We start from the raw sequence: 25150 nt of genomic DNA, 5'->3' as shown, positions 1-25150 counted from the left end.
TCCTGAGGAAAAAAACACTGAGTGAATTCACGCTATCCATGCCTCTCATGATCTTCTCGACCTCGATAAGTTCCCCCCCTCAATCTCCTACACTCGAAAGTAAAAATTCCGAGTTGGTCCAACCTCAGTCATACCCTTCAGTCCAGCCAACATCCTTGTAAATTTATTCAACACACTTTCCAGTTTAATAACATACTTTCTACGGCAAGGTGACCAAAACCAGTACAAAACTTCACGAGCAGCTCCACCAACATCCTGTAAAATTACAACAAAACTTCCTAACACCTATACTCAATGCACTGACTGATGAAGGACAGTGTGCCAAAAGCCTTCTTCACTGCCTTGCCGACTTGTGACTCCATCTTCAGAGAACCATTCACCTAAACTGCAAGCTCCGTCTGTTCCATTACACTCCTTAAAACCCCACCATGAAACTCCTGCCTTGATTTGACTTTCCAGTATTCGATCCCATACACTTATTTATATTAATCTCCATTTGCCATTTCTCAGCTCACTTTCCCAGATCATCAAGGTCCTGTTGCAATTTCTCAGAAACCTCCTTACTGTCCACAGTACCTCCTATTTCAATGTCATCTACAAACTTACAAATTGTGCCTTCTACATTCTCATCCAAATCTTGATATAGATGAGAAACATCAATTATCCCAGCACCGAGTCCTGAGGCAATCCACCAGTCACAGATCTCCAGTCCAAGAAGCATTCTACCACCATTATCCTCTGCACCACACATCGCGCCAATTGTGTATCCAATTTGTTAGCTCCCCCTGGATTCCACGCGAAATAACCTCCCACAGCAGCTTATCATGTGGAAGGCTGTACTGACACCCATATAGGCTACATCCACCATCCTGCCCTCGTCAATATTCCTGGTCATCAAACAACTCTAATAATTTTGTGCGACATGATCTTCAACACAAGAAGCCATGCTGACCGTTCCTAATCAAACCCTGTATTTTTAAATGCATGCACACCTTATCTCTCAAAATCTATTCAAGTAACTTTCCTACCAAGTTAGGCTGACTGGTCTACAGTTCCCTGGTTTCCCTCTGAAACCCTTCTTGAATAATGGCACTAATTTTTTCTCCTTTCTCTTTTACATTTTATTTTTGCTCTTCTCTTTTGCTCAGATGATTTCTACCTTTTGCGATTTTAAAGACTTTTCAGCATTGTTGACAGGGCAAGAGTGAGCATGGTCTCCTGGCATGTTCAGCCAGTGACTCCTCTTAGTGAGTCGGCCCTCAAAGAGTTTGCAATGACAGTGAATGTGGCAAAAGATGGCACTCGAGCATAAGGACATCAGTGCTGGTGGGCTCACCAATGCAGCGCTCAAGGCAGTGGCAGAGGCATTGGCTTTCAAGATAGTAGCAATGGCAAGGCAGTCTCTGTTGACAGCAGGGAAGGCAGTTGCCTTCAGATGCAGGACGGTGGTCTTCAGCAGTGACAGTACATAAGGCTCCTGAGAGATTGGCAGGAGCACTTGTTGTATCAGCAGTGCCATGGTAGCCCCAATCTGATATTCCTCATGTGCAATGGTAGCAGTCATGTTGCCCCCAGATTATCTTCTGTCTTCCAAAATGGTGCTGGAGCATGGCAACGTATTTCACATTTGACTTGTGGCAATAAATAAATCATTCCTTCATTCAGGGGATTTTGCAGGGTATTTCCTGGGCTGAGTTGTTTTATTTGTGAAGAGAGTACAGTTTCCATTGGAGGGCTGGAGATGATGAAGAAGAAAACTGGGATGCATAAACTTATGCGGGGCATACGCAGGGTAGACAGGAAATTCTTTTACCACCACCAACCACCCCAGCATCGGTGTATAGATTTAAAGTAAGTTCCAAGAGGTTTAGAGGAGATGTAAGAGGAAAAGAAAACTTTTTCACCAACTAAGTGGTTGAAATCAGGAACTCACTCTCTGTAAGGGTGTGTAAAGGCACAAACGCTCATGACACCTATGACACATTTGGATATACAATTGGAATGACAAGCCATACTGGGCTATTGCTGAAATACTGTAAAAAGGATAAGAATAGTTAGGTGGATGTTGACCAGCAGATGAGCGAATGAGCTAAAGGTTGTTTTTTTTTGTATATGCTGTAGATAGAGTCATAGAGTCCAACAGCATCGAGGCAGCTCCTTTGGCCCAAACTGGTCCATGCCAACCAAAATATACATCCACTCTAACCCCATTTCCCTGCACTTAGCCCATACCATCTACACCTTTCCTGTCGATGCATTTGTCAAAATGTTAATGCACCCGCCTCAACCACTTCCACTGTCAGCTTATTCCATGTGCCTACCACCCTCTTGAACCTTAAACTAATCCCCTCTAGTCCTCAATTCCCCAACCCTGAGTGCATTCACTCGAGTCATGCCTCTCATGGTCTTATACACCTCTACAAGATGCCCCTTCAGTCTCCTATGCTCTGAAGAAAAAGAAATCCTAGTTCGTCCAACCTCTCCCTATAATTCAGATCATTGAGTCCAGACAACAGATTTGTAAATTTCTTCTGCAGTCTTTCCAGCTTACCAATATAAAAGCAGTGACGTGCTTCTGAGACTTTATAAAGCCATAGTTAGAATACTGTGTCCAATTTTTGGCCCCACACCTCAGTAAGGACTAACTGGCACTGGAGCATGCCCAGTGGAGATTGATGCGGATGATCCCTGGAATGATAGGCCTAACATATGATGATAGGCTGAGGATCGTGGAATGATATTCATTAGAGTTTAGAAGGTTGAGGGGAAATCAAAGAAACTTAGAAGATAATGCATGGCTTACAAAGGGTGGATGCTGGGAAGTTGTTTCCATTAGACAGGGAGACTAGGCCCCGTGGGCACAGCCTTAAGATTAGAGAGGGTCAATTTAGAATGGAAATGAGGAAACATTTATTCATCCAGAGAGTGATGAGCCTGTGGAATTCTTTGTCACAGAGCATGGTGGAGGTCGGGACTTTGGGTGTTTTCAAGGTAGAGGTTGATAAATTCTTGATCTTACAAGGAAATAAGGGCTACAGGGAGAATGCGGATATGTGGAATTGAAACGCCCATCAGCCATGACTAAATGGCAGAGTGTTCTCGATGGACCGAATGGTCTTGTTTTCAATCCTATATCTTTGCTCTTCCAATATCCTTCCAGTAATGAAATGACGAAAACTGATCACAATTCTCCAAGTACGGCCTCACCAACATTCTGTACATCTGCAATATATCTTCCCAATATTTACACTCAATGGCCTGGCTGATAAAGGACAGTGTGCCAAAAGCCTTCTTCACTGCCCTGATCTCTGTGACTCTATGATTCCCCTTATCTGCTGACACACCACCCAGTTCACAATGAGTTGTATAGTTGTTCTTATATTATTATTGGGCAACAACATTGAGCCATTTGTCCAACCTTCTTAAACATCAGCGAATCCAGAGCAGGGAGATGTCACTCAACTGCTTTTTTTGAGTGGGAAAGGTTTCGCTCAGTATCATAAACTCCTGAGGTCCCCGTGGGTTCGCACTGGCGAAACGCTGTTCACCTCTTTTCTATGCAGCAAAGGGTATTTGCGATCTTTCCATACCAGCCGGTGTGTTTCATAAGTGAACCCAAGGAAAACACTTGTGCAATGTTTGTTCTGTGGCGCCATGATCATGTCGTGGTTAGTATTCTACATTGTGTCTGCAGCAACCGTGGTTCAAATGCGAGTCACGGTGCATTTTCATTTTGAAGTAATTTATACACTGCCACACCTGGCAAAACAACACACGAAGGGAAGAATAAAGATACGTGATGGTAAAACCTGTTCGAAGCTTTTAAATCTAGCGCCCTCGCGCATCAGTGTTCCGTACCGTCTCTCAAACCTCACCTTTTTCCCATGTTTTCTTTTCCTCCTTGTGAATCACTAGCACTAATTTATTTTTATTCTTTCATTACATCTTTACTTTTGTGCTACATCACCGAAGGGAACAGTTTCCATTTATTTCCAAATTTATGATACCATGTGTGTTCTGCAATGATCACTCTTTCTGGGACTATGTGGCTCAATCCCACCGGATGTGTGTGATGTCCAGACACACTCTTACACCAATTAGCAGAGTAAGGTTAAGGATAAAACAACAATAAAGCAAGTTTCTCAATTAAGTGTTGTTATGACAGGATTGGGACCATAAATATTTGGGACATGACATTAAAATATCTAATTAGTAGTTGGTATAGTCAGTTTGAGATAGGATACTATTTTAATAGATGGAATAAGTAAATATCAATCATGACAGGTTAGTCTGGAATGGGCAATCTCTGTAGCAGAGCTTATAATACATATCTATTCATGACATTAGGAAAATATTAAGTCTAGTCTGGAAAGAAAGACCATCGTTTCAAGAGTTAGCACAAAACATCTAACCGTGACATTGGAATAACATTAAGTAGAATGTACAACTAAAGAGGCAAAGATAACTAACATCACTGATTTGTTGTGTAGCTCGTTTGAGGTACTTTGATTAATATCGTTGGACATGCTGACAAGCTAACAGCAACATGATAAAAAAAATAATAAATCCACGAACCCTGAGCTTCAGGAGCATTCGAGAATCTGATTCATCAGTGTCACGGTTTTTTGTTTGAATAGAGATGAACTACGTCTTGGAGACATCGTGGACGGCACGGTGGTACAGTGGTACAGTGGTTAGCACTGTTGCCTCACAACATCAGAGACACGCGTTCAATTCCAAGTGGAGTTTGCGCATTCTCTCCGTTTCCTCCATGTGCTCCGGTTTCCTCCCTCAGTCCAAAAATGGTCAGGTTAGGTGAATTGGCTACGCTAAATTGCCCATAGTGTTAAGTGTAGGGGAATGGATCTGGGTGGGAGCGGGTCAATGTGGACTTGTTGGGCCGAAGGGCCTATTTCCACACTGTTAGTAATCTAATCTAAAACTCTCTGTGTCTCCTCTATGCTTTCTCCCCAACACGTTCATCCAAAGAATGTGTGAAAGTGCATGGCCATCCCCCTAAGTATTTTACGTAGCATTCACCTCTGCTTTTCTAAAACAGTTTTCCCAAGATTCTAATGACGAGTCATCGCCACTCGAAACTTTAGTTTTCTCTCTCTCTCCATGAAAGCAATCTGACCAGATGTGAACTCCAGCATTTATTATTTTCATTACTGTTACCAACAATAGTCTGAGCTGAGGAACTCACTGACCATGGAAAAGTTGTTCCGAAATTGATTTGGTGGTTGTCTCTTTTTTTCAGCTGATGCACTCAACTAGCCACTCTCTTGTATCATAAACTTTCTGTGATTCTGATCTGAATAACGTTCTTGATGTCAGAACACCTCTTGCTGTGCCTCTCTGGGATAATGCAATGGTTTGTGACCTGTATAGTGGACGTAGCAAATGACATTCTAAGAGAATGTTATACACACAAAATGTTTAATCTTCTTGTCTTACCAAATTACTTCGGGGTAGTTAGAGGGTGAGGAATGGGTGGATTCCTCTTCGGAGAGTCGGTGTGGACTTGTTGGGCTGAAGGGTCTGTTTTCATACTGTAGGGGATCTCATCTTTAAAAGGCCCTACTGTATTAATGTGGATTTCACCAGTTTACTCATTTCCCCACCCCCAACACTATCCCGATCCAATCTTCCAACTCGACGCTGCCCTCATGACCTGTCCTACCTGCCCATCTTCCCTCCCACCTAGCCGCTCCAGCGTCTTCTCTCACCTACTAACATTATCCACACCTCCATCTACATATCACATTCTCAGTTACCTTCCCCCCAGCCCCAGCCCGCTCCCATTTACCCCTCCACTGTCGAGGCTCCCGGCCACATTCCTGATGAAGGGCTTTTGCCCAAAATGTTAATTCTCCAGTTCCTCGAATGGTGCCTGACGTGCCGTGCTTTTCCAGCACCACACTCTTGGCTGACATAAACACTACTCCACTCAAGTAAACATTTCATTGCTTTCATATTCGCACGAAAGTCTCTCATGGCGGAAACAAATTACTGCAGATGCTGGAATCTGTAATGAAAACGACAAATGCTGGCAATCACAGCGGGTCAGGCAGCATCCATGGAGAGAGAGCAAAGTTTCATCAGCGTCAACTTGACTTGAAACGTTAGCTTGTTCCCCCTCCGTGGATGCTGTCTGAAGCGCTGTGATCTCTAGCAGTTGTTGTTTTCAGTCTGTCATGGTAGAGTCTGGTGAAGGTCAAGATGACGTGATAAGTAACTACATGATTACATTTTTGCTTCTTCCTCCAGGTCAAGGAAATGTTACAATCCTGATTGCAATGAGTTTAAGCATTTGCTTAATAATTGGAGACATTAGATGTTAGATCACATTGTGCCAGTTGGCAGAGAACGAGTGATGTACAGGAGTGACAACCAGAAATGTATAGCCTCACACAGCTGATCAGATTTCATTCCCTATATTTCACACTTCAAATGTTATACACTATTCTTGCAAAGGTGTAACTAATTAGTGATAAATTGTACGGATTGGTAAAGCCGTTGATTTTTTTCTCCCAGAAGTTCGAATTCCGTTCAGAGAATCTGCGCAGTGTTTCCGAATGAACGAATTCGAAACGGTTCTGAATTTCTTGTTTGGCCTCTCATAGCCCAGTTCTTACGGAGGCTGACGCTAAAGTTTGTCCTCTAATGGAACATCTGAACGTTTTTGGAACATCAGAAATTTTTTTGTTACGAACAAATAAACGAATAACAGTTCAATCAACAACAATCGTTGGCAATAATATGATTGCCATTCATTTGGCGGTAATTTATACTCATCTGTTACACAACAGTTGTTCTTTATTGCGCTATACAGTTTGCTCCAAACGCCTAATTCTCAATACACTCCCGCCCATCCCTCCCAAGTGTGGAAAATAACTAAAACAAATTTAACGAATGAAGACGTTTTACGTTCATTGTATGCTTCCATTTGAAGTTCCATTGTTTCATATTCGCAGTCGGTGGGGATATTCTTCCCGAGTCTACATGTAATCTTGTAAATTTCAATGAGACTTGCATTTGATTACGTGAAGTAAGCACAGATCAGCACTTATTATCTTTTGCTAATTATCCTGGGTGGTGGGTACCCTCCTTGACTCTCTGCAGACAAGAAGCAAAAAGTATATACACTGCTCTAAGAATGACAATCCCAGTCTGGCAGTTCGACATACCATTGTTCTGACATTCTCACATTCCGATCACTTAATCTGAACGATCAAAATCCTTTCTCCTTGGGCATTCTAACACACCCCTTACTGTATAAAAGCTGCGCATTCCACGCTTCACCAGCTCTCATAAAGAGTTATCCAGACTCGAAAGTTTAGCTTTCTTTCTCTCAATGGAAGCTGTCTGACTCGCTTCGGGTCTCCAGACTTTTCAGTAGAGATTGTAGCATCTGTAGTAAGTTGCTCCATGATTGCTACAATACAGATGCAAAACAATACAGAGTACAAGAAGATAATTCGAACTGACCTCTCAATTGATGAATGATTATCTTCCGGTTTTCTTTCGATGACAAAGTTGGTGGATAATTTCCTTGGGATTGAGTACACAATATTTCGTGGTGATGTTTTTTGGAAGAATGCTAAAATTAATATGCACGAGCGACCCTGGGTAGGCTCAAACCACAAACCACTCAGTTAATAGCCAAACCCGCCAATGGATAGCATCAATAGAAACTCTGGCAGTTGAGTTTGCCGAGGGGGCACTCGTGAATATTTTGGAAACTGGTGTACGTGGTTTGCTCGTTCGTGAAATATTTGCAAGGTTCTAAAGCCAGCCTTGCACATTATGTCCTGATATGCAATATTTGGAATTGTCTCAGTAATACAGAGTAATTAATTTCGTGGAGACGTTCAGAGTAAATGTTCGGTATCTCACAGGAGAAAGCAAAGTCAGCAATAACTAAAAACGAAGAACAGCTGGAAAAACTCAGCAGGTCTGACAGCACCTGTGACGCGAGCAGTTCTGGTGTTTTCCGGAGGCAGGACGAGGGCCCCGAACGAGGGCAAGACTCACAAGATTCGTGGAAGGAAAATATGAAAGAAAACGGCAAAAAGCGGAAATATGGGGCATCTCTGGTTACCTCTGTGGGGAGAGAAGTAATTCTTCTTGGGAACAGAAACAGATTGGTGAGTGTAAATTTGGAGAAAATGATATTCTTTCTTTCCCCACGCATAAAGTGAATTGTTAACTGTGAAATGGGCATGGAAGTAGATATGTGCAAAGAATTCGAAAATGCACAAGGTTAGGTGTGTATACCTGTAGTTGTTAAATGCACTATCACCTTCTCCCACTCCTCACGGCTCAAGCTCCCTGAAATCTCTATCGACTGATACATTTTCGCAGTCGACAAATTTTTGACCGAATAAACATCTTTTTAGCCGAAGCTGAACACAGAAGTGCTGAAAATTGAGGTAGCACTGGATCAACAGCCAGACTTGATCCGTAAAAGACCTTCTAGTTACGTTAGCAAACATTTGGTTTCATAGCCAGCAATATATTGAAGCCGGGATAGTTATGTGAAAAGTATTTACATGGTTGGACGAAGATGACTCATAAACTACTACGTGTTGACAGCGCTTTTAAAAAACTTCCCTGACCGGGAATCGAACCCGGGCCGCGGCGGTGAAAGCGCCGAATCCTAACCACTAGACCACCAGGGAGAGATGGCAAGCGTGTTGACGCAATGCTATTTATACTGAACACAACGTGTCGACATAAATTCAATTTGTCGTCTTGTCATTTTTTTTTCCCATGTGCTGGATATGGCACTACTTTTCATGTCTGGCTTTCTACAAATCTGTTTCGATTCGTCTGTGTTTGAAAGTTGCATGTGGCTTCGTTCAGAGTTCTTGTTCAAAAAAAACATAATTGTCTTGACGATATTTCGCTTATTTTCTTTGGGACAAGTAAATTGCCGTCATTGTCTGACCTGAATCATGTAAATTCAGTCATACACAAATGTGCTTCATTTTTTAAAATGTCCGCTGAAATTGCCTGTAAAGACACGAGGTTGGTTCAAGCTACTGCATCTTAGAATATTAAATTCTGGACTATTGGCAATTTGACAAATATAGGACATTATCCTAATTTAAACATAATTACTTTGTCCTCTACTCTGATTTCAGACTCTTTCTGCGAAAAAAATACATTGATGGCAACTGGGAGTGTCATTGGCTCATCCAATGATTACTGCCTCTTCTTATTCCCCTTCAGAAGGCGATTGTTAGCTGACTTTCCGAACTGTTGCAGTCCATGTGTTGTAAGTGAACATCAGGAGACATGCGAGAAGAAATTCCAGAATTTACACAACCAATACTGAAGGAACGATGATATAATTCTAAGTCAGGGTGCTGGTAGGTTTGGAGTAGAACTTGCAAGTGCTGGTATTCCCATTTAGCTGTTGCCCTTGTCATTCTGTAGGGTATTGTCTGTAGGTATGGAAGAAACTACGGGTCTTCAGTGAATTTCTGAAATGCATTTTGTGGATGGTGGTGGAACGAATGGATTGCTGTGGATGTGGTGCCAATCATGTAGGCTGGTGTCAAGCTTCCTGTGAGTTGTTGAAACTTCACTCATCCAGGCTAGCGGGGAGTGTTCCTTCACACTCGTCACTTTTAAATGGTGGTCAGGCTTCGGGGAGTTAGACAGTAATTTACTTGCAGCAATTTACCAGCCTCCAGACAATTTTGTTTTCGAGCCAATGTATTTATATGGCTCTTCCGAATCAGCTTCTTGTCAATGATAGCTTGTAGGATGCTGATAATGTGGGATTCAGCAATGGCAACATAATTGAATGTTGAAAAGCGTAAGTTAGATTGTCTCTAATTGGACATCTTTATTGCTTGGCATTTGCAGCATGAATGTGGCTTACCATTTACCTGCCAAAGTCTGTTTATTGTACAGGTTATGGTGTATGTAGACATGAACCACTTCAATGTCCGAGGAGTTGTGAATGTTTCTGAACATTGTGCCAACTCCAGTGAACATCCTCACTTCTAACACTGTGATGGATGGAGTGTCATTGATGAAAGAATAAAACAGGATTGGTCCTTGGCCACTCTCTTAAAAAATACCTGCAGAGCTGTTCTGGAGCTGAGGCGACTGATCTCCAAAGTGTTCTTCTCTTCTATGTGGTCAGGTATAACTCCAAATAGTTCCGAGTTGTCTGCTGATTCCCACTGACTGCTCTTTCGCTAGGGCTCCTTGATGCCACACTTCGTTCACTGTTGACTTGATATCAAGGCTGTCACTATCAGCTCTAGTTTAAAATTATGCTTTCTTGTCCATGTTTGAAGCAAGGCTGCATTAAGGTCAGGAGCTGAGTGGCCCTGCCAAAATAAAAACTGGGTGTAAGTGAATAGATTATTGCTGAGCAGATGCCGCTGGAATGCACAGCTCATGACAACTTGCATCAATTTACTGATGACTCTGAGCAGACTGATGAGGCGATATGTTACTTTGTTGGATTTGTCCTATGTTTTGTGTACATGGCACACCTGACCAATTTCACACATGTCAATAGATGCCAGTGTTGTAGCTGTACTGGAACTCTTTGGATAGGGCTGTTGCAAAGATTGTAGCACAACTTTTCAGAACTAATGGCGAATAACGGGCCATAGACATTGCAGTATCCTGTACCTGCAATTGTTTCTTGGTATCACATTGAGTGAATTGAATTGCCTTAAAACTGGTATCTGTTATGCTTCAGACCTTGAGATGCTAAGTCTTTCCCACTTCGGTTGGGAATCCTAGCAGGCAAGCATGATTTAAGGTATTATCAGTGTGAATGTAAGACATAATCCCCACAAAGACCGCATGATTGTCAATTGCAACAGTAGCAGACAAGTTGGTAAGAATTAAGTCAATAATGTTTTTCCCTCTTATTGGTTCCTTCACCATTGCCTGACCCAGAGTTGCTGCTGTTTCTGATGCCAGGGGATTATTTTAATTCCCGTTTTCCCTTTCTCGTGGTTACTGGCATTGAAAGCAGATAACAGACACACATTGACCAGAGCAGATGAGATTTTATTTCTCTCCCACAATCACCACCCGTTATCATTGAAGTGCTAATTATATATTCATGTTTCTTCCAAATTCCACTATCTGCCACAATTGGATGTGAAGCCTGGTTATGGAACATGACCTCGGTCTCCAGATTGATAGTTTAGTGATAATACCGTTAAGACATCACCTAATCGCACCTGTCCTTTGAGAAAACCAGCCCCAACTAAGTTCAGTGGAAACCCATTTTGGCTTGCGCAGACGTCATTTTACCCCGAACTTTTTACAGATGCCTTAGCTCTCTAAGATTTGTTTATATTTCTTTTATAATTTTCCACATTATCTCTGCAATTTTTTGTAATACAATGTTCAATAATCAGGAGGAAAGTCTTCACCTAAAACGCAATACACTACAAGCAAGTTGTTCAGTTGGGCTGAAAAATGGCAAAAGGAATTGAAGTCTGAAAATAATGGGGTGATTATACTTTGGATGGACGAACAAGGCAAGGAAGTACCTGTTGAATGGTAGGACTCCAGGAAATACAAAGAATTTCAATGGCTTTGGTATGCATGTTTATAGATGCTTGAAGACAGCAAGACAGGTAGATATACTGGTTAATGTAGTTAAGAAGGCATATGATATACATAGCTTTATGAGTCACAGCATTGAATGAAACAGTAAGGAGAATATTATAATAATACTAATAATTATTATTATTATTCAGCGGCACATAACGTTAAAAAGGCTAAATCTGGAGTGCTGTGTGCAATTCTGGTTACCATGCTTTAGGAAGGATGTGAACGCACTGGAAAGAGTATAGAGGAGCTTTGAGGGCTTGTTGTCTGGGTTGGAGTGATTCAGCTCTCGAGAGACTTCATCTTCCAGGGTAGAACAGGGAAGGCTGACGATGTATGAGATAGAGGTATTCAAAGTTCTGAAGGATCTAGACAGGTTAGATCGGGATAAAACTTTTGTTTTCATGGTGGGGGTCAATAACTTTGGAGTGCAACTTTACGGTAAGGACCAGGACATTTCATTTTTCGACTAAATATATTTTCACTCAGTGTTGTGGATATCTGGAACACATTAAGTTAAATGGTATTAGAGGCAGGAATATGCAAAGCCCCTAAGAACTAATGAGATGAACATTTCAATCAACTTTGCATACCGGGGGAGGGGTGAACCTTTGGAAAATGGGATTAGAATAGATGCATGTTTGATACTTGGCATAGAGAAAATAGCATCTCCATTGATAGTAAAATCTCTGACTCTTGACAAAGAGCTGGATGATTGAATTGGACAGATCCGGAGAAAGGATTTAGTTTGTAAACATAGAGGACATGGAATGAGAGGAAAAAGGAACAGCAGAAATATAAACTATCTGACAGAATATGGAGAGATATCGGGATTCTTGTGGCACCGTGATTCTGTCTCCATGACTGACTTGTAGATCCAGGTTCATGTCTTCCTGTCACTGAGGTATGCCACAACATGTCCAAGACAGTTTATGAAAAAAATAATTTTAAAGGCCCAACTGTCACAGGGCTTGAAGCCCTGGATTCCAATCTCACCTGCTCCCAAGGATGAATCATAATATAAGTGAACAGGTTGCTTTAAATAACTAAGCCCTGTTTCCCAACTGATCTATATATTAGGGGTTTTTATGGTACCATGGTTATTCGGTACCAGAAGGTGTGGATTCGAGTCCCATCTGCTCCAGAGATGTATTTTAGCATCTCCGGATGGGTCATATGGAAAAGGGGTAGGTTATTTTTCGTGAGCTAAGAGGTGCTTGGTTTTCCAAGTCATTGACTAGCTAAATACTGGTGTAAATGGAAGAAAAATACACACACAATAAATTTCATTCCACTTGTTCCCCACGTACATATTTCTATTTCTGTAATATACATGAACTATCTACCTGTGTTCCCGAGATCATGCCCACCACCGTCCCTGCTGCTCCATTTTCCAATATTTTGGGTGTTTGAGACATTGCATGCAAGCATTGACAAAGAGCAATTCACAAATTTGCTACTATTCAATCGCTGTACTTACTGTTTTTGCATATACCTGTAATTTTCGGCTTTTATGTATCAGATTTTTCTTTTGTTCAGTGATTTATGCACATATTTCTGAATAACGCTGCCTTTGTATTTGAAGTGAGCTTTGCAAAGCCAGTGCAAAGTGATGGAAGTTCCTTTGATTGACAGTTCGCTCTCGCCCGGGAGCAACCAGCAAACACGTGACTCGCTTTTCACGTCATCGCGGCTGTGAACCGGGAACAAAGATTAAAAAAATCACACAACAACACGTTATTGTCCAACAGGTTTAATTGGAAGGTCACTAGCTTTCGGAGGGACGCTCCTTCATCAGGTGGTAGTCGCTCCGAAAGCTAGTATGCTTCCAATTAAACCTGTTGGACTAGAACCTGGTGTTGTGTGATTTTAACTTTGTGCACCCCAGTACAACACCGGCATCTCCAAATCGTGAACCGTGGAGACACTGTGAACGCTGCCTTGTTTGTAAACTAAAAATCACATAACCCGATGTTAAAGTCCGTTCTTTTGGATGATAATCTGGTGTTGAGTGATTTTTGACTTTGTCCATCCCAGTCCAACACCGGCACCTCTACATCATTGTTACTGAGCGGCAATATGTGATCAGCAGACAAGCTCCCGGGCACGGAATGATAAAGTTGGCAGCATTTTCTGGGTCGTCGTTGAGTCCTCCAGAGAGAGGTGCTGCCTGACAACCGAGGAACGGACTGGGCCCAAACGTTTTCTCGTTGTCTCTGTTTCCGCTTGGATCCCCACTGGATTCTCCTGTTTCCTTCCACTATCCAAATATGCGTAGTTTAAGGCAGACTGGCCGTACTAAGTTGCTCCATAAAATCCAGGGATGTGCAGGCTCGGGTAATTAGCCATGGGAAGTGTGCCTTTAAAGGTTTGGATTGGGGAACGGATAGGTCTGGGTAGGATGTTTCTCTGAGGTTCTGTGCAGACTCAATGGGCAGAATGGTCTCTTTCTGCTCCCAAGGGATTCTGTAATTCTGGACCTGGCGTGGTGAGGGTGCACCGGTTGTTGAGACGTCACAATAGCTGAGGTTGAGGCCGTAGATTTACAATAGTACGAAAATATGCCATTCATCACAGTCATTCTGCACTGACACTGCAGGCAGGAGGACTACCAGACCAAAGGCAATGAAGATTAGCCTTTTCCACGATTCAATGGGGTCAGTGTTGATCATCGATCCAGATCCATCCATCTCCATTAGCTGCATATTACTCAACCATTTGGCTGGCAAATATTTTTCAAGAGTGATGAGGAAAGAACACTTGTCCAGAAACATTAAATCTGATTTCTCGCCATAGATTCTGCTAGAACTGCTGAACTTTTCAGACTTTTTTTTCTTTGGTTCTGGATTATTGCATCTGAAGTTCGTTTTATTTAAACAACTTTCAATATCAGAACTAGAGGTGGAAGAGGAGACAGGAGCAGTGAAACGGACTGCAAGTTACATTGGACCTCCTGTGTGATTCTTCATGATTATCCTTTCTCATGCCATCTGATTTGCCTTCTCAGCACAGTCACAGAAATTAGACGCAACAGAAGGCAATTTAAGCCTGTCCCTTCGTCACACTCTGTTAGATTTAGGCGGAGAAGATGAGAAAACAGGACAAGAATTAACTATGGGCCAAGTACAGAAAATGTTGGAGAAACTCAGCAGATGGGTTGAGCATCCTGTTGAGTTTCCGTGAATTTCTACTGCATCTGATGACCTAGCTCAGCTTAGTCATTGTCTCTCTTTTGCTTCCTCCCAGTCAGACAGGCAGTGTATTGGATCTTAAAATTGCATTGAATCAGAGGATGATACAGATGGAGGTAAGTTGGCGCATCATGAACTTGGAGAAAGTGAGGACTGCAGATGCTGGAGACGAGAGTTGAAAAATGTGGTGCTGGAAAAACACAGCAGGCCAGGCCATAAGCCCGAAACGTCGATTCTCCTGCTCCTCGGTTGCTGCCTGGCCTGCTGTGTTTTTCCAGCATCATGCACTTGAAAGGGATTTCTGAATGAGTATTTTAAAAAGGTTTGGAGAGAGATTGGTCAACAGAGTACTGCAGTGCTGGACGAATAGGATACCTAAGGGTCTACATTTACAGAATTAATTGGGCAATATATGAGGAGAAAAAAATATTACAAAGAGGACCAGCATCGGTGTGGGCCTTCAAATCTGTAGTCAGCATCAAGAAGGTGTGGACAGGATGAGGAGCCTATGCTAGGCAGTCAGAGACAGAGATCATCAGATGAGCAGTAGGACTGTAGTAAACATAGCATGGAGGTGAACAGCGTCAGGAAACGTACTAAATAAAAATATGAGTGTGGAGGTCCTCATCCAGACAGTGACAGCATCGGACGGAGCAGCCTCATACCAACATGAACATGAACAGAGACAGCAAAACTTCTGAATTTTGAGGTACAGACTGAGCCAATTGGAAGAATTGTCAGCACAATAAGGCTCATCTGAATTCGAACAGGAGAATGCAAATCAAGTTAGCCATAAATGGTGAGCTGAGTGTTCGGTCACTTTGTTTTATTTCCCGACATTATTGGTGGAATGAAGAAGGTAAGATTTGTGTGTGTTTTCTTTTAAATGCTTAAAATATTTCCGTACTTCTTTTATGTTTATGGGAGGATTGTATTGGCGATGATAGGGAATTTCAGGATTGTTCGTTGCACGATCTGTAGTGTGTAAGACGTCTTGAATGTGCTTGGAATTCCAGATGAACAAATCTACAGGATTTCTTCTTGTTTTCAAAGTTAGCGCTTCCACTAAAGTGATGGGTGGAGATAAATCCATGAATAGCACTTTATTTTCTTTCTGAATGATCACCCGGCGAATTATGAAAGTGTGTTCAGAGAAGGAATAGTTCATCGTCAGTCAGAATAAGGGGTTGTCTGGAAAGATCTATGGCGTATCACAATCAACAAAGTTTTGCTGTCGTCGAAAGTAGTGACAGTGAGAGTTCCACTGGGTAGTTTGGACAGTGGTTATTCGTATCTCTTCCTATCACGCTATAGACCGGGGTTCAATTCCCCACTGAGGGGTTTGCTCTTTGGTTTTCGTTCTCGCGCGCTTTTTAAAGAAAATGCCACGGGAAGAAATTATAACGTTAAAAGTAAGGGCGCCATCCAAAGCTTGTCGGAGATACATCACGAACAGAGCGCAATTAAAATGCGCCTTAGTTATACCAGAACTCATGGCTGCTCACTGTCGGCCTCAGACCAGGAAAAAATGTTGACAACGATGGTCTTTCATTCGAATTTCACTCTGTCACGGTGCAAAGCAGTCAATCAGACAACAGGCACGCTTTTACTTCCCTCATGTTTATCGCACACAGATTAATGTCACCAGTTGTTCAATCATGCGACAATTAAAGTCTGTCATAGATCATCGGAAAACTTTGTCTTCCCTCACCTCTGATCCGTGGCGAGGTTGAAAGCCAATTCCTTCACCTCCAACTTCATTTTCATTCAATCTCCTTCCTCTTTACCTCCTCATTCCCTTCTCTTGCTGTTGTTTCTCTCACTGACGAGCATTCTTTGTAATTCATTAAATGTTAACAGAAGCAAAAAGATACAAATATTCAAGAAGACTGCTTGAAAGAAGACTAACATTGGCAACTTAGATGAATGAATGTTCTCTCCTTCAATGGCGTCCACTTGAGACATACCCAGTTTCACTTTCGGATGACTCCCCTCGGACGTTAAGCTCATGGGCGGAATCGAATTGACGGGATCCTTCCATCTGGAAGGTGATGCTGCCGCGGTTTGATATAATGTTTGCTCAGTGGCAGGAGAACACTTCCAAAGATAACCAAAAGAGAATTACGTGAATAACGAGAGAAAGACACGGTTAAAGGTCGTTGGGTTTTCATGTGGTCATGGCTGAGTGGTGAAGGCGACGGGCGGGAAATCCATTGGAGTTTCCCCGCGTGGTTTTGAATGCTGTCGATATTTTCAAACAAAGTGACTTGGGATGTGCCGTGCCTGAGGTGCCATTTTGCTCAACAGAATGCAATACCATAAGTTGCTTTTCTCTATTTTATTCATTTGAAGAAAAATTGGCTGCAGTTTCAATAGGCCTTTTCTGTGTTGTATGATTCTGTTCGGACAACAACCACCCAAATTCTCCCTCGGATCTACGAGTAAACATCGCCCAAGGCAAACTTCGGGACACGCAGCAACAGGTGACTGCACCAAACTATTCACGTGCGCGCACACACACGCAGAGAGTCAGACACATGGACACACTCTCTCTCTCTCTCACACACACACACACACGCACACACACACGCAGAGACCCTTTTTCAAACACACACGGTCGTACGCACTCTCACGGGGATATTCTGTAATCCCTCACAATCACGAACACACTATCTCAAGCACACACAAATGCTGAAGAGAGCACACAGCCAGACCCCCTCCCTCTCTCCCTCAAACAACCACGCAATCTCGCTCATACACACTGCCTCTCTCACACACACACACACATTCACATGCACATAACTGTTTGGGATGAATTTGTATTTGCAGACACATTCTATTTTGTTCAAAAAGCACAGGATTTGTAGACAGTCAAGGTGGCCTTTAAAAAAATCTACTTTGTAAATAAAACCAGTCTGACTTCTGGTTCAGATGCAAACAGACTTGCCTGAAACGTCGATTCTCCTGCTCTGTGGATGCACCACACTCACGACTCTAAATTACAGAATCTGCAATCCTCGGTTTCGCCCAGACATAAAATGTGACGTCATACCTAAAATGCATTGTCTGCCTGAGATGTCACCCTTAATGTGGGTGGCATGATCTTGGGGCAGAGACTTAAAATAAATTCTGGGATTTACATATTAATTATCCGAAACCTGCACCTCCATTGTAATGGATTACAGACTTAATAGCCACTTCGGTTTGGTTGGTACATTCGATGAAGTGGTATGACCCTTTTATCGTTTACTTATAAATTCTGTGCTGGATGCATCCTCTCTCACTAACTGAATGCGGGGAGGAACAGGGGCTCCGAAAGCTTGCAGTTTCAAATAAACCTGTAGGAATCAAAATGGCATCTCCTCGTGCATTCAACAACAAGAACTTAAATTATCATTAATCTCGGTCCTGCAACATATCGGAATTGGATTGCATCAAGTTCCAAACGTATAAATATTTATGATTCATCGTTTTGTAAACGGATTGCAGTGTGAGTGAGTTCCTCGAAATACACGTGTGCATCTGAATTGAGTATCAATACTTTAGTGATTGAAAGAATCGTCAAAAATAAATAAGTAACAAAATTGTTTCTAATGAAATGTGATGCAGCCGATCCAAAAACAATGATTGGAAATATATACAAAAGAGTCCTATGAGAAAGAAAGTTTTCCCACTATTTGGTGGTCTAATGGTTAGCGTTTCGCGCCGTCACCAGTATAGTCCGGGTTCGATTCCTGACCAAAAAACATGCGTTTTGATTACTGACGTGTAGGTGTTATTGTGACAAAATATTAAGGAGAAAGCAAACATTTGTCATTTTAAAATCTACGTTTACACAGCTGCCTGACAATACCGAGCTATCCTTTTCGTTGCACGTTTGAGCAAATGACATATAGTAGGGTGTAAGAGAATGAACGCTCGATCATCTTTTCACTTACTTCGATTGGCATTTCACAGATCCATAACACAAAACAAAAGGAGAAAGGAAAGGGAAAGAAAAGCACAGCAGGTCAGGCATCATCCTGCTGTATATTTTCCAGAGGTACGCTTCATCGACTCTTGACTCTCCAGCATCTGAGGTCCTCACTCTCTTCCACGAACATCGGTGAATAAGGCGAAATAGCAATTCTCCGAACATGTAGCACTCCACTCGCTCCACTACAACCCCTGGTTCACCATAAAAACAGTTGACTGGTGGTAGTACGGAGTGAGGACAATCAGATTGTAGAGGCCAAATGCCAACTCTATAACACCATATCCTACCTCCCACTCCCCCATATACCACTGCAACCCATGATGGCCGAATCCAAGACACCGTCCATGCCCTCACTGCCTCTGAAGATCTCCCCTGTACTGCCTGAAAACTCATAGCCCCACCCAACCATCCCAGTCACTCCCTGGCATTTCCACCTGCTCCCTAAGGTCCACAAACCTAACTAAACTGGCGACCTATTATCTCGCCTGCTGCTGCCCCACCGAACTCATCTTGTCCGACTGTGACTCCATCCTCTCACCCCAAGTTCAGGAACTTCCCACTGACATCTGTGACACCATCCATGCCCTCCATATCTTCAACAACTTCCAGTTTCCCGGTCCACAATGCTGTCTCTTTACTATGGATGTGCAGTTATTATCTTCGAGTAAAAAATGAGGTCTGCAGATGCTGGAGATCACAGCTGCAAATGTGTTGCTGGTCAAAGCACAGCAGGCCAGGCAGCATCTCAGGAATAGAGAATTTGACGTTTCGAGCATAAGCCCTTCATCAGGAATCAGATTCCTGATGAAGGGCTTATGCTCGAAACGTCGAATTCTCTATTCCTGAGATGCTGCCTGGCCTGCTGTGCTTTGACCAGCAACACATTTGCAGCTGTGCAGTTATTATACACGTCCATACACCACAAGGACGGTCACCAGGCCCTCTGCTTCTTCCTCTCCAGTAGACCCATCCAGCCCCCTCCACCAATACCCTCCTCTGCCTCACTAAACTTGTCCTCAACCTTAATACTATTTCCATTAACTGCTCCCATTTCCACCAAATCAAGAATGTGTCCATGGGTACCCGGATGGTTCCTCGCTTTGCCCGCATCTTTTTGGCCATATCGAACAGTCTGTCAACTCTTTCACCATTACATCAAGCATTGCACCAGGGCAGCGTCCTACCCCAGGCTGAACTGGAACAAATTATTGACCTCGCCCACAGCTTCCACTCTATCCTCAAATTCAGTTGGTCCACCTCAGATGCCCCCCTCCCCTTCCTTGACCTCAACATTACCATCTCTGGAAACAGCCTGCAAATGGGCATCTACTACAAACCTACAGATTCCCATAACTACCTGGACTGCACCTCGTCTCACCCAGCAACCTGCAAAACTCCATCCTATTTGTCTAATTACTCTGCCTCCACCAGATCTGTTTTAACGAGTAGACATTGCAATCACGAGAATTCCAGATGAGCATCTATTTTGAGCAATTGCTTTTCCTCCCTCCATCTTCCAGACAGCCCCCTGCCACACCACCTCCATTCCCTATTCCACCACTCTAAAATCTGCCTCACAGAGTCCCCCTTGTCTACAACTACTACCACACCACAGTCCGCATCCAACACATTATCCACAAACACTTCTGACAACTCCAAGACCCCACCACCAAGAACATCTTTCCCTCCCCATCCAACTCTGCCTTCCACAAGGTCTGTTCCCTTTGACAGTTCTTGGTTCATGCCACCCCTTTCACTGAACCCCAAGTACCTTGCCTTTCACCCAGAAAAAATGGAAAACCTACGAGCACACCACCCTCCCCAAATGCACCCAGGGCCCCAAACAGCCCTTTCGAGTGAGGCAGAGGTTCACCTGCCTCTCTTCCAACCCAACTATTGCATCAGGTACTCCCAATGTGGTCTTCTCTACCTCAGGGAAACCGATTAAAATGTTGGCAATGACTCACAGAGTATCACAGCCAGGTCCGCAGGGGCCAGCCGGACATACCAGTCACCACCCAATTCAATTCCCCAACCACTCCCTTACCAACATGACTATCCTTGGCCTCCTCCATTGCCAAAACAAACCACAGCACCTATTAGAGTAACAAGACTTAACTTCCCCTGGGCGCACTCCAGCCCTGAAGACTCAACATTGCATTCTCCAATTTCAAATAACCTCCCTCCCCATCCCCCAACTCCCTTCTCAGCCTCTGCACCTCACTGTCATTGCACCATGACCAACTGGATCCATTCCTCCTATTGAACAACCAGGGCATACCCTCCACCTATCTTCACTTATCCCCACTTCAGTACCATGCCCCTGCCTTCCCCTTTATCGACAACTCCACCCACACCCACCATATCAGTTCCCGAAAGATATTGCCAACTGAACAGCATTTTCTTAATTTTAGTGGAGATCATCACTGGTATCCAAGGGCAGCCTGGGCTCTGGGCCTGGGGCTGTCTGAAGCCAACAGAAAGACCCTGAATGCGGCTACTCCACGGAATCCAGGAGACGCTCATGGTGACTCCGCTGACCAACATTCCCCGTTTTGTTTTCAATTAACACTTGTTTTGACACTTGTCTGGATTCCCCAGACCAGCTGTAATTTGTAGGATCACAGAGTTACGCAATGCGGCAACAGACCCTTGGGTCCAACTCGTCCATGGGACAAAGCTTTCCATCTTCATGAATATTCTGGTGGACAGAGAGCTTCCTGTCAATTAAACCTGGCCTTTGACTCCATGTGCTCTGACTTTCGTCATGAATGTACGATGTTCTCACTGACCAAATGCCTTTTGAAACCACAAACATGTTACATCTACTGCATTACCTTTGTCTACTTTTCCTGTTACTGTTCAAAGTATTAAGACTGGGCACTTTCCATTTTGAAAATAGCACTGATGGTTTTATTTTAAATACTATTTGCTGTTTCTTGGAGTCAATTCTCTATTTGAATATAGATTTCACATCTCTATTATGTCGTTCCTTATACATAATTTATTGGATTAGTTTTAGTTCCCTTTTTATTTATCAAAAATGCATTTATAGATCTCCTGTTGACTTGTTTCTCTGTTGAACAGTGCTTCTGAAAGGGATAATGAAGTTCTGAGAATGAAAGCAAATAATGATCCAGTATTCCAAATACAGGTCCCAGTATGAACAGGATCCAAAACTAGTACTGATTGAATTCATCTGATTCAGTCTTGTGCATAATTAACTCTAGCAATAACAGAAGATTCAAACCCCTTCAATCTGAAATGAACTTGCTGGTGTCTCTGTAAATTAGAAGATCGATTAAATCCCTTCTCACACACTGAGCAGATGGATGGCTTTTCTCCAGTGTGAACCCGCTAATGTGTCAAAAGCTCAGGTGACTGTGTAAATCTCTTCTCACACACAGGGCAGGTAAAAGGCCACTCCCCAGTCTGTATGCGCTGGTGTATCAGCTGGTGGGTTACATGGGTGAATCTCTTTCCACACATAGAGCATCTATACGGTCTTTCCCCTTTGTGAATTCTCTGGTGTTCAATTAGCTGAGGTGACTGTCTGAATCCCTTCCCACAATGAATGCAAGTGAATGGTCTCTCATCAGTGTGAACCCACTGATGCGTCTGGAGGATCGAGAATTGACCGAGTCCTTTCCCACATACAGAGCATGTGAATGGCCTCTCCCCAGTGTGGCTGTGTCAATGATTTTTCAGTTCAGATGGGTAACTGAAACCTTTACTATAAACAAATTAGGTGAATGGCCATTCTCCAGTGTGGCTACGTTGATGAATTTCCAGTTTTGATGGACAATTGAATATTTTCCCACAGTCCCGACATTTCCAAGGCTTCTCCATTGTGTATTTGTCCTTTCTTTTCTCTCGTTTGAATAATCACTTGAATCTTGTCTGCACACAAATCAGTTGAATAATTATTCTGCAAAAACAAATGGTATTTTTGAGGCTGCATGAATTATAAAATGTTATTTCCCAGTCCATCTACTGGAATGGACTCAATTGAGTGCGTGTGTGTTGGTGCTTCTCCGGTGAAATTTATTCCAGAAATTTTTTTTCTCACAAACTGAACAGGCAAAAATTATTTCCTTCCACATCCAAAGGTAGATGGCATTCGGGGTCAGATGAGCTGATTGATGCTGTCAGATCTTCATATGATATTTGGTTTGAATTTCCCATCTGTAAATGCTCTTCTTCCAATGCCCTGTAAAAAGGAAATCATATAAGTTATCAGTGTTACAACACAGTGAAGTTTAATTGTGCACAGAATATACTTGCTGAACTTGTTTACTTTCAGCTGTACATTCACTTACTTCCCACTCAGTCATTCTATTTGTCTGTATCCCATCATGATACAGCAACTGCTCTTCCCAAGACTAAAAGAAATTATGGACTTGTTAACACAGCTCAATCCATCTTGCAATCCATCTTCTCATCCATTGACTTCATCTATACTTCCTGTTGCTTTGAAAAAGCAGAAAAATCATCAAGGCCCCTCCTACTCTAATCATTCTCTGTTCTACCCTCAATCAGGCAGAACACATCGAATTTATATGAAATTTGTTTGCATTGAAAAAAAAGCTATTCCCTGCCATTACCAGACTTTTAAATTGACCTCTTTAGTGTTAGTGATGATCTCTCTCTGCATCATCTCAGCAGGTGGAACATTGTATCCTGCATTCTGTTGTTATCCTCATGCATTTGTACAGTATGCTCTGGCTGTAAAGCATGTAAGGCAACACTTTTAACAGTACTTCAATACATGTGACAATGATACATCAAATCAAATCTGCCTCTACTCGGTGTCAACATTGAAACCCATCACAGCATCCAAACTTATTTCTCTTTTAGTTGATTTCCCCTTTTTCCCTCATGGACTATGACTGACTGTATTCATTTCTCCACTTGCTGGCTCCTCTGAATATTCTGAATCTGACTATATCAAGTTCTATGCAGAACACTTTATCTTCCATATGAGACTCTGTGCCCAATCTATCTGTGTGATCATCGGAAATGTACGTTAAGAGGCTATTCCGTTTTCATCATCTGGTGTCTCACACTTAACATATCTAATTTCCAGCAGGAATATTGTAAGTGAATAAAAAGAAATCACTGTCCATTGAAACATTGAGTCAGACAGACAGGAGAAACGTATCCTGCCTTCTCAAACGTAATTAAGGATGGCTAACATGTCATGGCCTTGACAGAAATACTCACAACCCATTAACTTAAACAAACCCTAGCTTGCAGGTACTCAATAAATTCTGATCACAAAAACTATGACTGTAAGGAAAAACAGAGGAAGCCATTCAAACGGTTGCACCATTCTGTTTTTATCCTGGCCAAACAATGCTCATGTCCTCGCTCCTTGGGAGTATTTGCAAGCCGCCTGAATAAGCTCGAATCTTCCGAGGTGATTCCTAAGAGCATTGAATCAGAAACTTAGACCGATTTACCTTTCAAACTGGAATAATTTCAACGAGAGATATTGTGAGGAAAAATGAGAAACTGCTTGCGATTCCAGACGCTGCAGAATATAAATAGCATGACGGCAGCAAAGCACAGGAGCAAAAAGCCCTGCCTACTCTGGGGAAGCAAGTCCCACAGTCGAGCATGCGCATTGGGCCTTTCAGGAAGTTGACTCAGGTCGGCTTTTGGGGGGGAAGGGATAGCAGAGAGAGGCGGTGAAGAGCTGCTGATTGTGGATCTCGGGGCCCGAATAAGATTTGCTCGCTGGCCACTTGGCATCTGTGATTCAAAGGGAGCGAGGTTACCGTTCTCTTGGCACTATCGCGCTTCCACCATTCGCCGCCAGTCCCCGATCCCTTCTCTCCTGTCCACCGCATCTGGTTCGGGACAAAGGAGCATCCGGAATGTCCCGCTGCCCGTCCTGGTGAGCACGCGGCATGTCGGCACCATCGAATTCAACAGAGTACTTTCTCAATCACAGGGCATTGTGGGTACTGACTTGCGATTACAGGTTGGCTCTTCAAAAGCGTGGAATTTATTGTGATCACCCACAAAAGTTGTTTCCCCACCCGCAGAAGGTGTTGTGCATTTTCGTTTTCGTCATTTTATGGTTACCTTTTTCTGTAATTGAGCAAGTTCCCTCAGGCATCGTTGTTGCCCAGTGCAAGATTCAGGACGGTACTTCTCATGATTCATCACTGGAGTGTTGAGTACAACGTAGCCATCGTTTATTCAACCGTTTCATTTCTTGACTGGCTGGATTGAAAACTTTCCTGAATACAGACAAATGCCTCTTCACACCAAGTTATAATGCGTAGATGTCCAATTATCCAAGTTTTGATCTTACTTCGAACAATTGTAAAAATTGTTTACAAAATTAGTCACCCAGTCAGTGATTCTTTACACA

General features: G+C 42.8%; 1 long non-coding RNA gene and 1 other non-coding gene across 5 annotated transcripts in view; one reads left to right on the top strand and one right to left on the bottom strand.

The window, feature by feature from the left end:
• LOC132832487 (uncharacterized) overlaps positions 1-25150 on the top strand; it is a 60374-nt gene that overhangs the window by 16949 nt on the left and 18275 nt on the right. For 3 of the 4 annotated variants that reach the window (XR_009646948.1, XR_009646951.1, XR_009646949.1), the window contains exon 1: positions 24421-24667. The exons of the other annotated variant lie outside the window; for it this stretch is intronic. This is a non-coding gene — a long non-coding RNA (uncharacterized LOC132832487). Of the gene's footprint in view, positions 1-24420; positions 24668-25150 lie in introns of those variants that run through there. 4 annotated transcript variants of the gene reach the window in all.
• Positions 8613-8684, bottom strand: trnae-uuc (transfer RNA glutamic acid (anticodon UUC)). The gene has a single exon. It is a non-coding gene; the product is annotated as a tRNA-Glu (tRNA).

This window comes from Hemiscyllium ocellatum, chromosome 35 (genome assembly GCF_020745735.1).
Source record: "Hemiscyllium ocellatum isolate sHemOce1 chromosome 35, sHemOce1.pat.X.cur, whole genome shotgun sequence".
NCBI classification, from domain to species: Eukaryota; Metazoa; Chordata; class Chondrichthyes; order Orectolobiformes; family Hemiscylliidae; genus Hemiscyllium; species Hemiscyllium ocellatum.
This window is presented reverse-complemented; position numbering and strand designations above follow the sequence as displayed.